At 46.4% G+C, this 8,699-nt stretch overlaps 1 long non-coding RNA gene across 2 annotated transcripts; it reads right to left on the bottom strand.

Moving 5' to 3' along the window:
- Window positions 1-207: 207 nt before the first annotated feature.
- On the bottom strand, window positions 208-3,817 carry LOC119305385. Of its 2 annotated transcripts, XR_005148652.1 has the most exons (4): window positions 3,680-3,817; window positions 2,164-3,558; window positions 888-1,902; window positions 208-330 (listed from the first exon to the last, which is right to left on the bottom strand). It is a non-coding gene; the product is annotated as an uncharacterized LOC119305385 (long non-coding RNA). The 2 variants fall into 2 exon arrangements; XR_005148651.1 differs by having other exon boundaries at window positions 888-3,558.
- Window positions 3,818-8,699: the final 4,882 nt, after the last annotated feature.

Here is an 8,699-nt window from a genome sequence, read left to right as displayed (position 1 = left end):
AACATGTCCAAGAGTTCATAGAGTTCTCAGTTAAAAGTTAACAAACTGTAGTACTGAGGCCAATAAAGCATTGGAGTTGTTCAGAAGCAGCCTGGGCACAAGTCCAAAAAAGTTTATACAATATATCCCTCATTTTGAACTACTATCACAAAAATCGGACATAACTGGACGGAGGGACTTGCTTCAACCATAACTTCTATGTTGTCTCCTTCCTTATCAAACGAACAGACTGATTGTACATAGGGCTTCATTGGAAATAAACCGGCATGCCCTCCAGTCTGCGAGCGGGTTGGACTAGCTCCCAGGGGCCCATTCGGCGCCAATTGCTCCCTGCATTTAATCATAACAAGTCATGAGTTCCCATAACAAGTTCAAACACATTCTAAGTGACTTGCACAATCAGTTTCATATTTGTGTAACTAAGCAAGTTCATGTGTAGTAACATTAGAAGTTCCCAAAGAAACCTAAAAAGATTTCTACACTTTGAAATACTTTATTTTTACTTCCCAAATACTTCATTTATTTTGGAATATGAACTTCTACATTTATTTCCTTAGAACTTGTTATCTTTTCCCTATGAATTCCATGGGTTTTGTGTATCATTATTTTTGTTTATTTTGTTTTCTATTTTTCTATGAACTTATAGGGTTATACATGTTGAACTCATAGACCAGCGGCACTTGGAGGCAGGGGGTAGGCGGCGGCGGCGCGCTGAACTACGCCGAACATTTTTCTGCACTAGATAGTGTGTCTGACATGCTGCCAAGGTCCCACACATGTTTTGATAGAACAAGTTGAATTGAATATCTTTCATTTTGAACTTTGAAAGAAGCTACAACTACTGCTGCCCAAATGTGAACATAATTTTAGGTTTTCCAAGCACATACCTTCTGTTCTTGTTTGTTGACGGACACGCCGCCCCTACTCCTGCAGACTGACGGGCACTGGCGAAGTGGAGTTGAAGGAGCGAGGATCAACTTGCTTCCCATTCAATTGAGGATTCATGTGACACTTGCTTCCCATTTTCAACAGTAATAGTACTAGTACGACTCAACAATAATTTCAGAATTGTAGAAGGCATCCTTGTCGGTACGACTCATCAGTACTAGTGCTCTTTTTTGCAAAACATTGTGTGTTAGAATAGAAGCATTTTTTCTATATGGATGTTACTTTTAACATTAAGAATATTACTGATCAGTAATAGTATTTGTGTAGGTCGTACTGATCAGTACTGCTACTTGTCGTACTGCTGAGCACTAGTACTGATCTAGCTAACACAGGACGACTGGGAAGTAGACGAACTGAAACACATTCAAAAGTTGAACTGAAGAAAATTGAAGTTCCCCTCACAAATATCAGATATCTGACGCAAAGCATAGTGGACTTATGTTCTTGTGTACTTTGAACTCTTAAGGTTTTGAAAATTGAACCTTTTTCCTCTGTGTACTTTGAACTCTTAATGCAAGTTGGAGACAAATACCTTTTGTGATGTGTACTGAGAAGAGAAAAATCTCTATTTTTCGTGCTAAACTACTGCTTTTTTTGATTGACACAGGACGACTAGGAAGTAGACGAACTGGAACACATTCAAAAGTTGAACTAAAGAAAATTGAAGTTCCCCTCACAAATATCAGATATCTGACACAAAGCATAGTGGACTTATGTTCTTGTGTACTTTGAACTCTTAAAGTTTTGAAAATTGAACCTTTTTCCTCTGTGTACTTTGAACTCTTAATGCAAGTTGGAGACAAATACCTTCTGTGCTGTGTATTGAGAAGAGAAAAGGCTCTATTTTTCGTTGACGCATGTAGAGGACTACCATCAGCTCTCAACTTGGACGGCTGCCAGCAACCATTGTGGACCAGCCCGTGGTGGTGTGGCCCAACCAGAGGAGGTCGGTGGCTACGCAATGCGTTGCCGGGACGACACATAAGAATTAAATTGAAAGGATTTTAGATAATGAACTGAACCGAAAGAAGAAACTGGACATCACATGTATATTAGCTTTTATTTGACAACACAGAAACATAAGAAAGGATAATTTTTAGTTTCAGAAATTAGCTCTATGGATGATCAGGTCCCCCATGGATCATAGCACAGAGAGGCCAAGAGTTTAGTCAATTTACTAATGTGCTATGTCAGTAAGAAGACTAGCATTCACACCTGTTGGAATAAAAAGAAATATCCAAGTCAGCATGCGCTTTGTTGAACTAAGCCTTGTGCTGAATCTGATCAATGCTTGGAAGCCTTGTGCTGAATAAAACAAAATTTGGACATATAATACATATTGAATCACTACTTTTTGCTTCTTCTTTTTTGTATGAATTGCTCATATAATACATACTGAATCACTGTTTATTTTTATTAACAAATTGCATTTATACTAATGAAAGAATGTACCTTTCAGTAGCTACGCATTCGAACCGATCATCTTTTTTAAATTTGAACTGATCATTGTTTTTAATTCAAACCAATTTTTAATTCGAAGTAATCATTTCTTTTATTTTCAAACTGATCATTGTTTTAATTCGTACTGATCATTTTTGTACTCCAGATGGAAATGCAAGAAATTGAATTGGTTGTACTAGGAGGAGGGTCACTTCGCAAGTACACTAGTACTAGCACACATGCACTGACGTACACTATCACCATTGACGTAACAAATTTTAATTGACGGTACCAAGTGCAACAAAGAGCAACCGACAATAGCAAATTTTTAGCACATCCTCATGAAACCCTCAGTGATCTGAAATACAAATGCATCAATAATGGTTGCAACTTGCAAACACATTGACAGTAGCAGCAATGCTGCAACTCAGGACGACCGAGAAGTAGATGAACTGAAAGACATTCAAAAGTTGAATTGAAATAAAATAATGTCTTCACTTTAGGCATTATCTGGACATGATGAAGACTAGCTAATGTAAGGACAGGCGCAGAACCCTAAATACTGAACTTTTGGGGGAAATTTATTTGAACTATGTTTTGTAACTATATGTGCTAAATAGATCGTAACAACAAATAATTCACTTCATAGCCCTGAAATCATGAAGAAGATTTACCTAGGGATTGTCCTTTCCGAAGCAATGTAGGTCAAAGAGCACGTCCTATTAAATTCTGAAATTACAGAACACAGTTGCTACGCACTAGGAGTTGTGCGCAGACAGCGGAAGGAGCAGCGGACGGGTAGCAACCGCCAAGGAACTGGCGCTGAGCCGGATCCAGGGGCGGAGCACGGGTTGGACTTCACACGGCGCTTTGAGCAACCGGTGGTAGAGCAATTAGTTGGACTGCCGAACTACAGAAGCATCCACAACGAGACCGACGTGCATTCTGACGAAGAAAAATAAGACATGAACTGAACTCACTGAACTAAAAAGAAGGCACACTATGAATTTGTCACACATCAGCGGAATATACACCAGCAACCAGGAACATACCTGAACTTGGCATAGACTGGGGACATGAACATGTCGCACATCCACACTAGCACCAACGACACAAGCCATGGTGGCTATCAGGGGAGCCGACCTGGATCCGGTCGGAGATGGGGGCGGTCTGGATCCGACATAAACAAATGTTTTTGTACTGAGCATGTAAAAAAAATGCTTTTATTTGACAACATGAAAACACCAAAAAGGATGATTTCAGTTTCATAAATTAACTCAGGAGGCAGTACCTCCAGCAATGGAAGATGACTGAGCCAAATGCCCATTCCGTGGCTACAGAAAAACCGATTATTTCTCTTTTTCTTAGTGGTGCCACTATCTTCATATTAGAAGAATCTAGATAGCACTCATCCACTAATCTGCACATATTTTTTACATCATTTTCACGGCCTGATAATACATCCATGTCATTATTTAGTTTACCAGTTAACAAAAAGAATCAGCTATCAGTTCACAAAGAGCATCAACTATAAGTTCACGAAAGTATGAAACATCACAAGAACATAAAAAAGAATGTTTATTAGTTCACAAACCTATCAGCAATAGTAGTCCTGCTGCTCCAGTGCAGCCGTCGTTGTTGTTTTTCTTCTAAAAATACACAACTGCTGTAACAAAACATAGAGAAACTTTAAACCGCCAGATTTATCAAGATGAACCACTAGTCTACTAACCAGAAGAACTGAATGAATTACAAAATTTGAACTTTTCCTAATGCTCCGCAGGCCGGACAATGGGGGATTAAAGTTTGTAGCAGTATTGCACATGGCTATATAGGGCTCTCCCAGGACAAGCCCTCGTGTATAAAAAAGCTAGTGGTTTAAATTCAAAATGTGGACAACACCACCAAACATTTCATTAGTATATATTCTCACCTTATCCTCCAGTGCCTGTTTTGTGCTATATGAAGATGGAAAACATAAAGGCAATTGTACTTACAATTTGGAATTAGATGTACTGAATAGCACACAGAAGATGGACTGAAAAAATTGAAATAGCACAACCATTCTACCTTTTGACAATCTTTTGAACTAGCTCTACGACAATTTTTTGAACTTATGTATGCAGATGAAGTGAACTTTTCGACACATATCTTTTTCAATCAACTCGGTATTCATCAGTACTAGTACGATTGAACAAATAAGTTCAGAATTGTAGCAGCATTAAGGATCCATTAGCAGGAAGAGGACGACCAGGTTCAAGTTTTATTTCGGCCCCTCTTAGTTATTAAGATCGATGATGACAAGCAGCAGGAGGGGACAAAAAGTAAATTAGAGATAGAGGTACATGCTAGGGCTCTTACAGCAAGCTACCACATTTAACAAATAAGCATAGCCACAGAATAAGAAATTAAAATCAAAGCCAACCACAATGAAGGACAAAATAGCTTTAACAAAAAATGTATGCATGATCTTAAGACACAATCACACAATAGATTTTAACAGAATCATGCTAACCACAACGATGCCCAAGTGTTCTTCTCCTGCTCCTTACTAACACCACACTATCCACTACCTAAACTTTTTATCCATGTTGAATATTTGTATGGTTCACTAAGTCTCAAGTATCAGTTCTCACATAAGAGCTGGACAGGTCAGCAAGCCATACAACATACAAAAATACAACTTCCACTAAAACATATATTACTTCAAGCTAGCAAATATCGACCAAAGCAGCAAAGTTTGCAATAGCAGGATTAACCAAGATTCTGTGGGGCGTGCTACCACACATCCTTTCTTGCTGCCATAATCACAAACACATGTTGTGGAAAGGAGCTAACTAGAACAATAATTGAACAAGAGAGTAGGAAAGATACCATCCATGGAAACACCTTACATGCTTGGTGGAAGAGTTTGCTGAAGATGGCATTAGCTCGGGGTGCACGGGCGTGGACAAATTGAACCATCAATCTATCCAACTAGAGAACTGCATGAAATAGCAAAATTGAACTTTTTGCTCATTGATTTTCCAACAGAAAATCACACATTTGCACGAAACCAAACTTTCGAAGCCTCGCGAACCTGGAGCAGGAGACCACTTGAACAGCATTTTTGTTTCGCTGCAAGAATATCTGAGAAAGGAACAGAAGGGGTGCGATAGTGCCGCCAGCAGCTACTGCTCCTCGCCTCAGAAGTAGACAAAAAGGAGGGCGGGCACGGCATGACTGAACACGCACGACCATGTTGTCCTCATCATCATGGAGAAGTAGGACTGCTGGCAGATGCGAGCGAGGCGAGGCCGTGGTTCCGCTCGAGAAGGAGGATGGGGGCGAGCTCCGTCGACAACGGTTGATGTGGAGGGAGGTGATTCGGTCGACACTGGGGAAGAGGGCCGGATGGCGCGCGCTGGGGAGGGAGGTCGTGGCGGCGACACGCTGGGGGAGGGGCGTGCAGCGGCGGCGTGCTGGGGAGAGGGGTGTGGCGACGGTGCATCGAGGAGGGTGGTCGTGGTGGTGCTGGCGTCCGGCGGGGTAGGGGAGGGAGGCGTCGTCCGGCGGCGCGGGGAAGGGAGGCGGCTTCCAGCAGCGCAGGGGAGGGAAGCGGCGTCCGGCCGCGCGGGGGAGGGAAGTGGCGGCTGGCGGCGCACGGGAGGGTGCAAGTGGAAAAGAATTCTATGAGACCAGGTCTCACGGGTTAGCAGGTGATCATGCTAAGTCCTCGTTAATCAAGTTCATGTTTTAATTACGTGTATGTGGTTTGATTAACTAGCACCGTGCCCCCCTCCCCTGTCCGGCCCTCCTCCACCCTCCCCTCTCCCTCGCGGCCGAGGGCCACCGCCGAACAAAGCCCAGGCAGTGCCGGTGGCGGCGGGGCCTCTCCCTGGTGCGGCCCTCTCTCTCCTCTAGCGGCGGCGTGAGGCCTCCTGGCGGTGTGGTGCGATGAAGCTCCGGCGTCGGCTTGGTTCTGTTGCAGGGGTGAAGGCCAGGACTCCGTCTGGTGGTGCTGCCTCTGCGGCGGCTGCGGCATGGGGCTCTTGACCCCCGTTCTCGATCTGCATCTGGGTGGTGCTCGGGCATGTGCCGTAGCGGCATGACATGCGTGGTGTTCATCGGATCTCAGCGGCCTCTGGGCACCGTGGCAGTGCCAGCAGCGGTGTATACTCCGCGTGGTGGTGCTGACAAAGGCAGTGTGCACTCAGAGTGGTGGTTCGGGCTGCTATGGCGTCGCTTGGCAGTGCTACCTCGGCGGCGGCAACTGTCTGGAGCTCTGGTTCTGCCTGCGCTGATGATGGTGGAGCGTGACGATGCGGCTCAACGACGAGGTGTTGTGGCCACGGAGGAGTGTACCAATTTGGGCGGTGTTCGCCCATGCCATGCCGGTGGGCAGGGATGTACTTGTGTGACGAGATAGATGAAAGTCCTGCATGGCTTCAGCCGATGCCAGCGGTGACAACGCCCATGGATGCCATTCACCTCCTTGGAGGCAGCGTTGTGGTGTGTCGGCACCTCACTCTTTCTCACTTGGTGTGGTTGTCCGTCAGGTGAAAGCTTAGATTCGAATCCGGATTGACTATGGAGGCGTCCTTGGCATCGTTGCTCTATTGGGAGCATCGTTTTGGAGACATGGCTTGGAGGTCCTTTTGAGTTCCTTTGGTGCTCGCCGCAGTTTCGGCTTGGTCTTCTGGAGCGCTATGCACACCGTCGAGAATGATTCCAAGATGACGACTTTCTCGAGGCTATCCGAGTCGCCCCACCCACCTGCCGACTCGTTTAGGCCATCAAGGGTGGTTGGTGCGTAGGCAGATGGTTTCTTTTGGAGTTGTTGCTCTTTGGAGGTGAACAGCGTTGGTTGAGACGCGGCTTGGTTTGGCACTTTGGTCAAGTTAGGAACAGCCTCTCTTGCGTTGTGGTTGTATTGTGTGCGTTTGTGGCGGAGTTCATCTTGCTTCTCACCGGGATGTGGTGAGAGCTCTTTCTTGTGTTCAACCCTCTGCCTTCTACGTGTAAAGGTAAGGCACACAATTTGCGGGCTCTCGATTTTTTTTTAACTAGCACCGTTGATCCAGTATTAAGTTTTGATATTGTTCCACTAAGCATGTTTATGTTAATGACATTCTATAAGTTCTAATGATCCATGTTTAGTTTTTCTTTGCCGTCAATGGTGTTAGGTGATTATCCCGTTTATTTGCCCCAAATAAGGTGATGATCCCGTTTATTCCGTAAATGTCACGGCGGGTGCTAATTAACAATCATTTTTTAGTTAATTTCTGTTAATAAGATAACGTTAATGATTCGAATATTAGCAAGCCATTGGCCCGAAAAGAATTTAGAAGAGGGAAACTGCATGTTGGCGAACCCTAAACAAAATTCCCCGATTTCAAGAACAATAACACTAGCAAAATGCCCAAATTCCCGAACCACTGATGAAATCAACCAAATGTCGGCTCAGGATAGTCACCTAATGATGCCGGGTCGTTCACTTCCTCCGGGATCCCGCACGGCCGCCGCCGCGCGAGGGCACCGACTCCGCGACGCCGTGGTCTCTCTGGACGACGGGCGGAATGTTGGCGCCGCCGTGTCGCATAAATGGACGAGGACGCTCCTCGTCACCAAAACGAAGCCCGGCACCGGCGCCCCCATCTCTCCACCGCGCCACCGCAACCGTCATCGCGCCGACGCAGGAAGCCACGTTCGACCGAGCAGCGCGCGGGATCTCTTCTCTGCACGCTGCTCCGGCGAACGGAGCCGCCGCGCCGCCTTTGGCCGGGTTGCCGTGCACCTCCTGGACCGGCGGTCGCTGCGCCGCCGCTCGCCGGTTTTGCCTCGTTCGTGGCCCGTAACAACCGTCCGATCAGAGCATGTGTAACAGAGCCCTCAACCTGGTCAAACCCTCAAAATAACACTCAGTTCGAGGGTTGAGCAAAAAAAAAGCGCAGATCAGCACCCTCAAATCCCTAAACCCTCAAAAAGAAAATAGGCCGAACCCTCAACTTCAAGTCCAACCTGCACTAGTGAGGGTTTGGGCCAATTTTCCAGGCCGAACCCTCACTCGGTCAACGTCCGCGCCGGAGAAAAATTTCCCCCACCTTCCTCCCTCCTCCTCCACCCGACCTCGACCCGCTCGCGCCGGCATCGCCGATTCAGCCGCCACCGCCGCCGCCCCACCTCCCTGCCGCGTCGCCGCCGCCCCACCGCGCCCCGTTTTGGCCGCTGCCCCGCCGCCCGATTTGCCCGAGCTCACGTCCGCCCCGCCGGCCCGCCGCCCTGCCGTACGCCTCCGGCCCCCGGCCTCCCCGCCTGCCGCCCCGCCCGAG

Source organism: Triticum dicoccoides, chromosome 5B, assembly GCF_002162155.2.
Source record: "Triticum dicoccoides isolate Atlit2015 ecotype Zavitan chromosome 5B, WEW_v2.0, whole genome shotgun sequence".
In the NCBI taxonomy this organism is placed as follows: domain Eukaryota; kingdom Viridiplantae; phylum Streptophyta; class Magnoliopsida; order Poales; family Poaceae; genus Triticum; species Triticum dicoccoides.
Note: the sequence above shows the minus strand (reverse complement) of the source record. Positions and strands in the feature narration are given on the sequence as shown.